The 14,343-nt window shown below is 37.9% G+C and overlaps 1 long non-coding RNA gene across 1 annotated transcript; it reads right to left on the minus strand.

Moving 5' to 3' along the window:
• Positions 1-1,300: 1,300 nt before the first annotated feature.
• On the minus strand, positions 1,301-12,346 carry LOC134492291 (uncharacterized). The gene is made up of 3 exons (XR_010067420.1): positions 12,084-12,346; positions 3,501-3,544; positions 1,301-1,543 (listed from the first exon to the last, which is right to left on the minus strand). It is a non-coding gene; the product is annotated as an uncharacterized LOC134492291 (long non-coding RNA).
• Positions 12,347-14,343: the final 1,997 nt, after the last annotated feature.

The raw sequence follows: 14,343 nt of genomic DNA on the forward strand, positions 1-14,343 counted from the left end.
CATAGTCAGTGAGGGGCAGGAAAATAAAGATGGTGTCAAGTGGAAGCTTATAAAGCCAGCATAAATGGTGGGGAAAAAATCTGTTGTGCCTAGCTGACCATAAGGTATAAAGTTATAGCACAGCTATAAGTAACAGAAGGCTTCTTAACTGCAAGAATGACATAAAAATCTTGAGGCACTTCCAGACAGGTATTTTAACCCAATAATAGAATGCATTGAGTCCTACCAATTGGATTACCTCACAGCTGGCACTTCTGCAAATGCCCATTGCCCCTATTTATTTTGTCATATGCAGGATGATGATGATGAGTGGTTCTGTGCTCTCATTGGTGGAGAATCCAGTTTCCCAAGTCCCAGCTTCCCATAGTGCAGTGATCTGAAAGTGCTTAAAGGAAGTACTTCTGACATGTCAGCATTGGCTACTGCACAGAGGATGAAGGAACACCACTCAGCAAGCAGAATGTCACCAAAATATTTTGTTTCCTTTTTCTTAATGCAGAGAAGACTGGCTGGCATCAAAGCGTCTGTTTCATAGCGTCCTGGTTTCTGCAGTATTAGGGACAGCTCACAATAATATTGCTTGAAATTGAAACTGGAAGGGTTTGTGGACAGAAGTTCATTATCAGAATGTTTCCCTGGTCTCTGAAGTCAGAAATCATTTACCCTCGGATATTCTGAAAACAAGTTCCTTATTTGAGTGGCAAATAATTGAAAGTTAAGGCTGATCCTTTGAGTACAAAATTGGCTATTTTAGAAAAGTTTGATTAAGAATAGGATACCCAGTTCAAGTTCCTATTCAGCCGTAAAGCTCTTTTGGTGAGTTTGGGCTCATCACCAACTCTCAGCCTAATTTATCTTAGAGAATTATTGTGAGGATAAAAAGGAGGCCTATGTATCTTAGACTCCTCGGATAAATTGTGGGAAAGGAAGAAAGAAAGAATCGTTTTCTCAGCAAAATCACTCCACCAGCAGCAGTTGCAAAGCCTGTAAACTTCTCCCTCTCCCTCTACAGATAGACCATTGTATCAATGTGACTTGTAGAAAAGTGCCATGTAGCCTTGACAGTTGGGAGGGCTAACCTAGTGGATGTGCATTTCACTGGATTTAGAGTAAATGCCTATACTGAGGTGAATCACAACACTGATCAAAATGCACATTTTGGACATAGATGGGGACTCTTCTGATAAGCAAATGTGATATAAACTTACTGAATTCCCTGGAAGATAGACAGACAGACAGACAGACAGACAGACTACAGCATAAGTAGTACAAATGGCTGTTTTATATCTTCTTAGACCTTATCAAGAAACACCACAATGTTATCTATGGAGAGAAAATCCACTAATAAGAGGATAGCAGGAGGCCAGTAGTGATAAGGAAAACCAGCCGATCAGCTCCAGATATTGGGGAGCTGCAAAGCAGGGTGATCTTGTCTCCTTTTGTCTCCACTCTGTTTGATGCCCTATCCCTGAACCCCCAACTTGCATTATAAAGGAGAATGTATGTGGACTGTGCCTTCTAGCTTTTCTTGCTGCTCAGATATCTGAAAGAGACAAGCAAAGAGGAAACTTCAGCAACAAAGGAGGAGAAAGAGAGCCAAGGGGCTTTGTAGCTCAGAGTGGGTGGTCTGGGTCTAGGCCTAGGCAGATGCTGGCACTAACTCAACTAATTAGTGATCAATGTTATTTGTACACTGCTGCTTTCGTAATGACACACTATTGGAATAAGTAGACTCATCATCACCCCCCCTTTGTTTTTTTTTTGTGGGAGAGGAATATTTCACAGAATGTCTGTATAGGATATTCGCAGATGACCTACAAGAAATTTAAACATTAACTACTGCATTGAGGTCTATGCCAAAAAAAAAAAGCAGTCCATGTGAAACTTCTTTTTTAGGAAGCAGATTTGCTATTCATAAAATCAACAGCTCAGTAACTGTGAAAGCAGAACACCTCACTCACTCATCTACTTTCAAAATCAATCTAATGTAGCAACATTAAAATCCAGATTATACTGAAACTGCTTCCCAAATTCCTCTTACTCACTGGCCATCGTATTATTTTCTTGTTTATTGAAATCTGGCACATTTCTAACTGGGCTCAAAGTTTTGCAAAGAGTCAAAGTACTCACTTGGAGCATGGTCTATATGCCTTATTTGTTGATTTGAAGAGACTTGCTGTACTAGAACATAATCCACATTCAAATACACTGAGCTATTCAGCACGGCTCTCCACTCTCATTCCCTTATTCCTCAGGATGCACCTTTGCTACTTCATCAGTAAATACTGAATTACTCGATGACTCCACTTCTTAATTCACTATTTAAGATCTTTTCCTTTCCCTCACTGATTTGGAAGTGTAACAAAGCTGCCTAGTTGCCATTCCCAAGCTGCATCAAGATCCAATAGTAAAGAAGGAGCCAGCTTGACAGTTGTATTGAATGATGTGTTGCTTGTTTCTTGGCTGTGCCCAAGCAAAAGTAGGAAACGTAGCAAAAATGTTCCCACAAGGTCTATTGTTGACTCCTAGCACGCACTACCAGCAATGACAGTAAAGCCATCCATTTGGCAGAACTGGGAAGCACATATTCCTCCAATACTTACTTCCAGACAAATTCACGGACAGCACAGCAAATTGTAAACACGCAAATGTGATTAGTTCTTTGGCACAGTTATTACAGGAAGGGGGAGCATTCAACCAAACACTGTACTTTGGCACTTTTGTGTTTAAAATCCTCCAAGCATACAGAACCACAATCCTATTCATGGGAACCTAGTAATTGTTACATATTGCATCAGTGTGCACCACAAAGTGTGTGAGGCCATGAATGAAGAAAATAAACTTGTTACAATCTCAGGGTTTATTCCCACATTAATAAAAGTTTCCTTCTAATCTGCTGTGCCATCAAAATGCACCAAGGTGATTCTTCAGTTGTACCATAACAGATCCAAAAAACTGATGGTGACAGCATGCTAAATCAAGAATTTGAACTCTGATGGAACATACTTATTCAAAAGCCAACTTCTTCATGGATATTTTGAAGCTATAGTTAGTGTAAAAAAAAAATGACCTCCCCAAAGAATCAAGTTTCCAAATAAAAATCCGAGTTTCAATATAATATGAACTTAATCCCCTTGGCAGAAATGGGGCAAAAAAGGTTTATTAATTTTCTTGTATGCATGTAGTATAGAGGTCACTCTGGTTTATCTCTGCCCTGCATTGCCAGTATTTTTTTAAGTAGTCCTAGTTATTTGTCTTAGTAGCAGATTCCCCTCACCGCCCCCCCAAAAAGTGTTACTGAGCACAATCACATACTGGATGTGAGCTTTATGAATGTACCCTGTAATTAAACCAGGATTGTATTTTTCTAGGTTCTGTTAATCATGCAAAATATATATAACAATGTATCTCCATTCTCCCTAGTACTGAATGATTTCTTTACATGAGTAAGTATTGCATTATATGCACATACATACACATACCCACACCCACACACTTACCTTTACTGTGTCCAAAGGATGTCCCACAATTACACCTGCAGCTCCTGGAATTTAAAATAATAATTAAAGGGTTTCATTAAAAAAGAAAGCAACAACAAAACAACATTTTTTTATTGACTCCCAGCATTTGTGTCACCATAACTAATCACAATTCTCCCTTGTTCAGCTCCCACTGGCAGAATTATGCGAACCGTGGAAACAATGGGAACCATAGATGGCCACTAGAAAAGCACATAGGAGCCACTGCAGGTCAGCACAAAAGGGAGTAGGAAGGAAGCAGAAGTTGCTGTTGGGGAACACATGGTTTTTAAGGCCCATTCTTAGGAAACATGTGAGTTTGTTTCTTCCTCCTATGTTGTATCTATGATTCTGTTTACCAGAAATGTATGGAGTTTTTTTTAAGTTCCATAACACAGTATCTGTATTCCAGATTCAGATACTGTGCCACAAAGCATTACTTTAAGATGGAAATGCAACCTTGCTATTCAAAATGATTTGAACATTAAACAAAATGGTCTAATTAGATGCTGACTTCAACTACCCAAGTGTAGAACAAGGGGGAATATTATTTTAATTGATTCTTTCTTCCCCCCTACAACATTCTTTGCCACATCCAGTGCTCATTTGGAGAGCCACTCCAATTATCAGGGGCAAATGGCAAATTTTAACTTTAATTCACTTGCAGGAAGGTTCCATAAGTGAAACTCCATTAAAGGGATTGCTTGATTTAACTCATTCTTCCTTAAATTTTCTTTTCTTGGATTCATGGTTCAGGTAATTTGCTGGATAGTGTTTAACCTTTTAGTAAACCTTTTAAATGATTATCTATAGTTCAGTTACAGAATTTGAACTGGTTCCTTTAGTTTCTCTTAATATGATCCGTAACAGCCACTTAATATATTATCTTTTTAGTATGGGTGCATAGTATGCTTATGATATAAAGGATAACCTGCAAGGCAGACACATTTCTATCATAGGATACATGTGCTGCAAAAGGAGAGGTTTATTTCTGGTTATATGAGTAAATGACACTTGCTGCTAATAACTCATCAGTATAACTGTTGTCTGTACTGGAAAGGCACTGTAAATGTACTGTAAATGTACTATACTGAAAATGCTGTCATTTGCATTTTCCATAGCATTAATTCGATAGCATTTTACAGCTTGACGGTGTATAATGTCTGAGGAGTCACCAGACATCTCAGAGATGTGACCTGTCTAGATTGACAGCCAGGAAATGTGCTTTCTTTAACAGCAACACTGAGAAAGTGTTGAGCCTTGGGATTTTTCAAATGAGTACCTGGCAGTTCAGAAACTACAGGAACCAAACAGAAAAAGGAACAGAATGTTTACAAGCACTTATGCAAAGTGTAACAATGGAAGTTAATGTGGAGTTTTCGTAAAATATATTTTCTTTATAGTCTGACACAGGTTTTCTTTACCATCAAAGCAAATATGTAGCTCAGGGTCGAACTGTGGAGTCCTTGGTGCTCTCTGAGCCTGGTTGTGTGCTTGCAGACATTTCATTACCCAGCTAGGTAACATCATCAGTGCTGGTGAGTGTGGGGTTTGCTCCCCGCTTATATACAGTGGCTTGCCCTGCCAGTGGGGGTGGGGGTGGGGTTTTCTCCTTGGTAGTTCCCTGATTAGGGTATTGTTCTCTGTTTGATCGTTTGTCTGGTGTTAATCCCTGCTTATCTGAGTGTTGGTTGCTGGAGAAGATGTGTTCTAGTCTTTTTGTTTCCTTCATAGCTTTTTGTTGTCTCTTTTGGATGGCGTGTAAATATGGTTTATTTCTATGTGTCTATTGATGGTTGAAAGGTTTTTTTAATTTCTTAGGTTTGTTTGTTTGATTGGCTTTTGGGTATGTTATAACATTTTATACTTTCATCTTTTAGATGACAGTGTCAAGTGGTAGATTTGGTCATGATCTTAAATCAGAATCAGTTTGACACTGATTTGATATTAATGGCTTATCTACACTGCCAGGTTGCCCCATAGCCAGAAGAGGCCAGTAAAAAATTTTAGAGAGCAGGAACAGATGATACCATTCTGTACTCATCCCCCTCCCACTGCAGATGTGACCTTTGGTCACATTTTCCTGCTGTGGTTTTAGACTATTCTTTTCCCCTTATATCTCCTGAAGCAAACCTCTCAATTTTGACTAGGGTGCTTTACTTCATTACAGGCTAACCCCACCAGTTCACTGGCTACTTTGCAGAGGCAGGAATGCCCTCTTAGTTAACTCAATGGTTACCAAAGTCTCTAATGTCTTCTAGAGCTATCTTTACCAATTATGCAATAATAACACTTGCCTTGTAAATTGAATTTGAAACATTCAAGTGTTTTGAATGAAATTATTTTTTACTTTATTATTTTTTCCCTTGATGTATTTGCTTTTGTCTAGTTTATTTTAAAGTCCAGCAGTACGTTGTTTCATCATTTGTATAGTCACTTGCGTCTCCAGACCTTTGAGGTAAAGGGATCATTCCCTTATATCTCAAGTGACTGGAAAAAGAATGAAATGGTACACCATGTAATTATTTTTAAAAATCCCAGGGAACTGTAGGTAGCTCAGGGAAAGAAAAACAGTACACAAACTTTTTTCTGTTGGGTTTCAAATCAGCATCCCACAGTATTATTCGCAAGACAAGTGTCAGAACCACTGCAGTCCTGTGGTATTACTGGTAAACAAGCTCTAGAAGATACTAGAAACCAGTACAACAGTAAGAAAAATCTTTTATTTTAAAGCTGGTTGTTATGCCTGCCTTTATATGTATTTAACATTGTGTATATGTGCATGTATATATAGATACACACACCCAAAAGTATATATGTCCATTAAGTCCCGCCCACTGCTGATCCATGAAGTCACGAAGAGTCGGAAGCGACTAAATGAATAAACAACAACAAACAAGTCCCACCCACAGGAAGGAAAGCAATTGGTCATTTCTTTCCTGGAACAGAAAGGTAGGAGGACATAGCAGCAAGAAAATTGTCCAATGGGAGGGCATGGTAACCTGCTGTCTGGACTGATGAACTTGCAAGGTGTTGCCAAATTACCTCAGTCTAGACAGGATTTTCTTAAAGCAGCTTAGAATTAAACCAGCATGAATACAGGTCAGGAGCAGTTTGTGACTGCTATGTATAATATGGCTGGAGTTAGACAATACAAACATCATTTTCTTCCCCCTCCCAGGAGTTAATAAAACACTACTTTGCTAATTGTAACTCCATTATTTTGGTCATGTTGGGATCCAGCAACCTTTATAGTACCTAAAGGCATGTGTATAATAAACTGTTGAGTACATGAAATTAGGCTGCTTAACAAATGCAATGCAATCCTAAATCCATTGGAGTTGGCCATAACACATTTAAATAAATACATAAGTATGTATGTATGTTTGTATGCATGTTGGGATGGACCAGTTATAATACGTGAATATAGGTAAAGGAAAAAAGAAAGTTTAAACTCATATCTGTTTACCATGATCTTCCATGTTTCCCTTGACCTTTGGGTCATGGAAATAAGCAGAGAGTTTGCAAAATACATGATAACCTTTACCACTCAAATTAAAGCAAAAGAGCCTCTGAGTCCCTATTACTTTTACTTGTATATGGAACATGTGCTTAATGAATAGAAGAAACAGAAAAATAGTAATTGTTCATTTGCTAAGAGTATCGCCACTCCAGATTCCTCTCCCAATTATCTTCTACACACACTGCAGTCAAACCTCAGTATGTTCTGACAATTTCTTCTAGAAATCCTACAGAAATTACAACAAAAGGCAAGCTGCAAAAAACTGCAACCAAGGGCAGCTGGCATTTTACAAGAAGTTGTCTTACAGTGACTGTTAAAGAAGGAGTTACAATGCTTGCTATCATGAGGCCACAAGCCACTTGATTGTGAAGAAAGGCCCTGAGATCTAATGCTTTTTCAGCAATCCAGGACAGGACAAAATACTGAATATCCAATCAAGGACAGAGACCTTACAAGTCTGTAAGAGTATATTTCCTATTCTTCTTTGGAACCCTACTTTCCTGTCTTGGGTTCTTATGATACAAAAGAAAAGGAAACTTGAACTAGTTGTACTTTCTCTTTTCTATTTCTTTCTTCGTCCCAAAAATGAACCCATGAGCAAAAGATACACCATCAACTTTCATAATCTGGGAAAGGAAATGTGTCACAATCTTTCACTTTTAGTAGACACAATCATGGGCATTGTCAGCCTTTGAGGTGGGTAAGGTCAACAGGCACAGCAGGGATTCCAGGAATGCTCTTTATTGTAGTAGGATAGAATAACAGACTCTTGAAAGCCTCTCCAAGTTTCTCTCTGACCCATTTTATACTAACCATGATCAAGGTGCAGTTATTTCTGTCTTTCTCTTGCTTTCCTCTTTCTGAGAAATCTTTTCTGAAAGTTCCCTCTTAATGGCTCATTCAGTCCTTCCCTCTTCCCAAGGTCAGATCTACATCCCTTCACAGGCATCCACCAGAAAGGCAAGAGGGAAGGTAAATGATGACTCCTGTGTTGTGGTATCATGAGGCAAACTCTGCCCCAAGCGTATAAGGGGTGGGGCTTGTGTCATGACATCATGACACGCTTTGCCATTTCAATGAAATCTTGGCTTGCTTGCAGATGCTATTGGACATAATCACAGAAAGCTATTAAATGAAAAGAAAGAGAGCTTTCCCAATCGAAGTGAGAAATGCCTTCCACAATGGAGTTGGCCTGCTACCTCTGGTACCCTCTTTGCAATTGAATTTAGAAAAAGAAAACAGATGTAAACTTAGACTTTTCAACATTTAAACTTGTTTGAGATATTTAAAGTAGTTTTCAGTCACATGCTGTTTTAAAAGTCCGAAATTGACCACCGGGGAGTTGCTCTTTTAGCAGACCCCACATGATTCTGCAGTATATGGGAAGAATGTCTGACATCTCCGGATCAATTTGCATTTACCTGGGAAACTTTCCAGGTGTTGCCACAAGGGTATTTGAATAGCCCAACTCTTGCCAGGAGGTTCTGTCTAGGGGTTTGGAACAGGTCACTGTGAGTCTTGCACTGATTATTATAATTGCATTGACAAGATCTTAATGTCAGACTTTACAAAGAAAGGACATAAATTATTACTTTCCAATATTAGTTTAAACAGCAAAGGATAACCAGTGACACCAAGTATATTACTACAGGATGGAATAATTCCCAGGTGAAAAGATTAAGAGGGAATCAAATGGACATGACTATATATTTGTCTATATTAACTGGATTCAAGCCCATGTGTTAATAATTTTCCCTCCTTCTAGAGTTATTTTTTTAAGGGAGCAATTTCATCAAGTAATGGAAGCCATGCAAAGACATATTTATCATGTCACCATACACATCTCTGCTTTTAACATATACATCATTGAAACTCAATATACTCAATAGGTGATGACAATGTATAATTCCAGGTTAAGCAGATGAAATGTGCAGTCCTGGAAAAATCATAGTAGATGGAGTCGGGAATGAAATTAAGATAATTAACTACCTAGAAAATAGAAGCCCTGGAAAAGAAATGAGTCACTAGGACATCATATAAAAACCAAGGCCAAATAATAGAAAAGCAGTTATTATAGGAGGCTGCTATATCTCATCAAGATGTACAGATAGTAATAGATAATTTTAACTTAACATTACAGGTAATCCTCATTTAGTGAGCACAGTTGTGTCTGGCAACTCAGTCATTAAGTGAAGCGGTCACTAGGTGAAACTGTGACTGTTCTTATGATCTTACTTCAGCTTTCCATTGCTTTACAGACCTGCAAAGACTGTAAGTGTCAGGATTGGTCACAAAGTTACCTTTTCATCACCATCGTAACTGTGAACAGTTGCTAAATGAGGCAGTTACTAAACAAAGAATATTTGTATATCTGTTTACTATTATTTGACAAGAATTAAATAATGTCACCATAATGGCTAGATGAACTATAATGCAGATGGGAAATTTAATAAAACTAGAATAGGACATTTATTTATTTTTCAAATTTTGCCACTGCCCATCTCCCCCCAAAAGAGGGACTCTGGGCAGTTTACAATATGTGGGGGGAAGGTCTGCTAGTGGAAAGACATATAGATACTAGAACTAACTGGAATTGGATAACAGTTACTAGAGTCATAAGACAAAATTCTTGTTAAAAGCTATTAGCAACTGGTCTCATCAGTGGTATAGCTACCACCACTAACCCATGCCTCCTACTTCCAAATGTAGTAAATGGGCATTTTAACTCACATTTAACCACCAGCAGCACTTGTATCATGACCATCCAATGGAGACAATGGGATTTCCCCAAATGTCTCTATCCCGTGCACACTACTCCATTTGAGCATTCTGCAAATAACTTTGTTATCCCTTGAATAACTGATAACTGAATAGGATGTGTATACCTGGAAAATGGAAGCATATTCCAAATTACAATTCAGGAGTGTCAGGGTCATATTTCTCAACCCACACCACCATGGAATATTAAATATTTATTGAATATGAAATAAAGACATCAGGATGAGAGTAGAGGGGTGGAACTTCACATTCCCCATGGGATTTAACGTAGCAAATAGTCCAACTTCTTTGGAAAAGTGCATATATTGAAACTAAAATAAAATTATAAAGGAAAGATGTTAAAAATTCAGTATGAACAAGTTAAACTTGTCAGAATCACCCGGGATATACCTTTCAATGCATCATAGGTGAAACATCTTTACGGGATGGATTTCCACACTGAAATGGCTTAAACATGGCATGGCATCCTGTAGTATTACTTTCTGTACTAACTGTCCTATTAATAATCTGACTATTGTATGTTAAGATCAAATGCTTATATACCCAGGATGCAGAGTCTATTCTAGCAAGCATAGGCAGTAAAAGAGAGCAAAATTTTAAAAGGGGTAAGGTGGATTGCAGTGGACATGCCAGAATACTTACCATTTTGAAAAGAACATGAATGATGTGGAACCATTGCAACTGCCATGCTTAGATCTTTGGGCAGGTAGGATCTTCTACTTTAAAGCCTTTTGTGAGCTTCAGTACAATCTCTAAGTACACAACAAACTTATCTTTCTCTGTTATATACTAACCATGGAATAGTTTGGGAATTTAGGGATAATCACCTATATTTGCCACTTGCTACTCAGGCTTATAACCTTAACCTTGATGGAGTCTGCTTCATAACAGGTGTGTGTATGGCTGGGAGATCATGTAGTGAGTATGTAAGTGCCTTGTAATTCTTCCTTTGACATAGATCTGAACTACAGAAGATGAATTATGCTTGCCATTGGCAGATGGTACCTCCATAGTCATTCTCCAGGGGTTCCCAACAAGAGAAAGGGGAGCCACATATCCTTATTTCTGTGGGTGATCTTTGATGAAGCTTTGCCTTATAAAATTCATAACCTTTACAAATAGGTGTGTTTATTGTCTCTAAGTCCTTTCACTGAAGCATTGCAGTTTAGCAATTCACATCTACACTATGTTTACACAACCAGATTGTCTGTTCCCTACTTTCTGGGTTTCCAATCTTGTCAACTTCAGTCGTTGCACATACCAGATCCGTTGGACCATTTGCTGAAAATTTGTGTACTACTGAGCTAACATTAAACTAAACTGAGAATGTACATCCAGTGCTTTTGTCAGTAAAGCACCAAGAGGAATTTTATTTAGCTGTGCTCAAGAATGGATTTGAGAAACCAGTAGAAGTTCTTCAGTAAGTAGAAGCAAGATCTTCCATTTACAAAAATGAGTTCTTTCTTCTGTTCTTCTATAAACGGTTTATATTTGCAAACAGTACTTTGATCCTATGGAAAAGGATGACAATTTTCACCCATTTCCTTCCTATCCTTTAAAATGTTTTATATCACCTTCCATAATCTTTCAAGGAGTTCTTCAGGAACATTTATCACCCTTTATTTGTAGGGTTTGAAGCATTTTATTTTTTGAATAGAATTCTGTTTAGAGTATTTGAGTCCAACCCACTGAGATGAACGCTTCAGATTGTCAATAAGGTGGGAACTGGTAATAAAAGAGATCGAAAATGTTGGCATTTGTCCATATTTTCTTATCCTGATCTCTACAGCTCGTGAAGGGAGTGGCTGAACAGAGAATTCTGACTGGCCGATATTAGACAGCACTCTCCCAGCGGTCTAAACATCAGGATCTGACTTCACAGCTCAATTAATTTAGGAAATCTCTATTGAATCTTTATTAGAGTCATGAGTAAAATGGGGAAGGAACCTGAGTAATTTTCACTTACCCTTAGTCCTGTTTGTTTTTGTTTTCCTCTCCTGAACCAATTGTCATTTATGGATCTAGTACCTTTGAAAAATCACAGGGCTGAATGTTCATAATGAGCAATTACGGCTTAATTCAGAAGATACTTTCTTCAAAAATGGGGTGTATTATACACATGGAACCATACAAGTGGCTGAGAAATACACTGAACTATGTGTGCAATCTGTTAAATTCAGAATTGATTAACATCCAGCTAAATCTGTGCCCCTTTTTAATACTCCTTTGCTGTCTTTTCACAGTATCCCACATGGATCACTTACCTCCTACCCATCCAGCTACAAAATCATCCAACTGAAGGCTGCCCATATTACTAGGTTTTAAGCAGTCTGTTCAGTTTTAGTCTTGGGTGATGCAGTTCACATTCATCTTCTTCAGCACCAGGCAAGCAACAGAAGAGAATCTCAATATGCCTCTTCCAAATCTGTTTTTTTATCCACATCCCACAGAGTCCTATTATGACTGCAGAGCAGTAGTTTCTTTGACAACTTTCAACAGCCTCAGAACTCAAACAACTCGATTCCAGTCTCTGTCTCCCTTCCCCGCAAAAGTGCCTTCAAAGTACAAAGTGACCTCATACTCACAGAGCTTAAAGGGACAGTACAATAAGAACCACAGGTTCCAGAATTCACTCTAGTATGTTACTAATTAAAGGCAAATAACTAATCTGTGGTCAACAGAGAAAATAATGAACTCTCTCTGTCTCCTTATTTGTATATTTGGTTTGAAGCCAAAAAAGAAAATTCTATATGTGGAAACTAAGGTGATCAAAGTGAAAGCATCCAACTGACCGCAATATTTCAGAAGAAAGGTGATGAAAATCTATTACAACCTCAAAGCTTTCGGACATTCCTCCCTAGGATGCATTTACAGTGGATGAAGTAGAACTGTGTTCCATCCATTGATGGATCAGCATCTGCTGTTGGAAAGGAGTGCCCCTACACGCCTTTAAAACCATTCTGTTGAATTGGGGATCCTTTAAAGCAGATTTTGAGAATCACCAGGAAGCTGCAAGGGTAGAAGGAAAAATGTGAAAAGATTACTTGTGTAATGGTAGATGTAGCCTAAGCATTGACAAAATGTGACATTTTAATAGCATTTTCATAGGAATTGAAGAAAAAAAGCTATATCAAGACAAATTGGGTTAAATAATAATGGATTCACTTGTTTTCTTAGCTCTCCATGGTATTCTCAGGAGTTTTCTCTAATACCAAAGTTCAAAAGCAGTAATATTTCTATCCTGCTTCTTGAAAGTCCAACTTCCACAGACTGTCACAGAGAGAATGATGCCTGTGTAATTCTGGCCTTCGTAGGTATAGGCACATCCTGGCAACTATCACTTGTTGAGATGGGTGGCTATAGAAATCAAACAAATAAATAAAATAAACTGAATATCTTTTCCCAGACTTTCATTGCTACTGAACCAAGTGCTTGTTTGTGGTATATTTCTTGACTCTTGGTTCCTTTACGGTTGGCCGTTGATTGTAAAAGGCAGAAGATATCCACCATTTCAGTATCCTCATTGTCCAAGAGTTTTATCTAGATTGCCATTATATATAACATGCTTCATTGTAATAATTGGGGTCTGAACTTTCTACTTTGCTCTACCCTCCCCTTTCTCCTAGTTTACAGTCTTACATGTTGTAAACTTGTAAACTCAAGGTTTGTATTTCCGTGCTGTTGTTGCTGCTGAGTTTTATATATAAGCTGCTTTCAGGGTTATTTGGGCCGAAGAATTGAATTAAATCCTTTAATGAAAATCAGTGTGAAAATTTCATCATGCTTTTAGTCCCATTACTTTTTGTGCAACTGAGTTTAATGAAGTCTGTATCCAGCTCATTAACTTTAACACAACATAATCTTCCATGGTTCTGAGTTGGAATTGCTGTTGTAAAGGAGGTTTGTATATTAATACCAGTGAGCTTTTTGGTCTTAAAATTTGATCATTATTATCCCCACATTTTAATTTTACAAGTGTATAGAATCTGCAATACCTGTAAAAGTGTAGATACTTGAGTCGGATGTGAGATCTAGCATGAAAACCCACTATTAGTTTCTTTCTCTTTTTCCATAATAACATACCATACAATTTCTGGATGTTTTAGTTATTGTGATTATATGTTTAATAAATTTTCCAGCTCCTCAATATTTGCATTAGAGCCAGACTGAGATCAACCAACACTAAGATTGTTTTGTGGCATATAAAAGTTTGCACCTCACTACAGATGTCTGGGCTCTGGACTTCAGCTGTTCCTTTTCCCATGTTTTGCACTAATCCATTTCTTTAAATATTAACACTTTTAGAACTGCTCAGATAGGCATCCACATTATATAGCTCTATGAAGAAGAGGAATTTCCTTTTTATTCCTGTCTCCAGCTCCTGTGATCAGGAGTTATAGTTGTAAAATGTGTAGGTATATGTCATGTATGCATATTCTAGACCCCTCTGTTTTTCAATCAGCAATAACTTTGAATACTTGTGTAGATTGAAATGCAAAGCCATTGTTCACCTCTATATGGTTA

This window comes from Candoia aspera, chromosome 2, assembly GCF_035149785.1.
Source record: "Candoia aspera isolate rCanAsp1 chromosome 2, rCanAsp1.hap2, whole genome shotgun sequence".
Lineage (NCBI taxonomy): Eukaryota > Metazoa > Chordata > Lepidosauria > Squamata > Boidae > Candoia > Candoia aspera.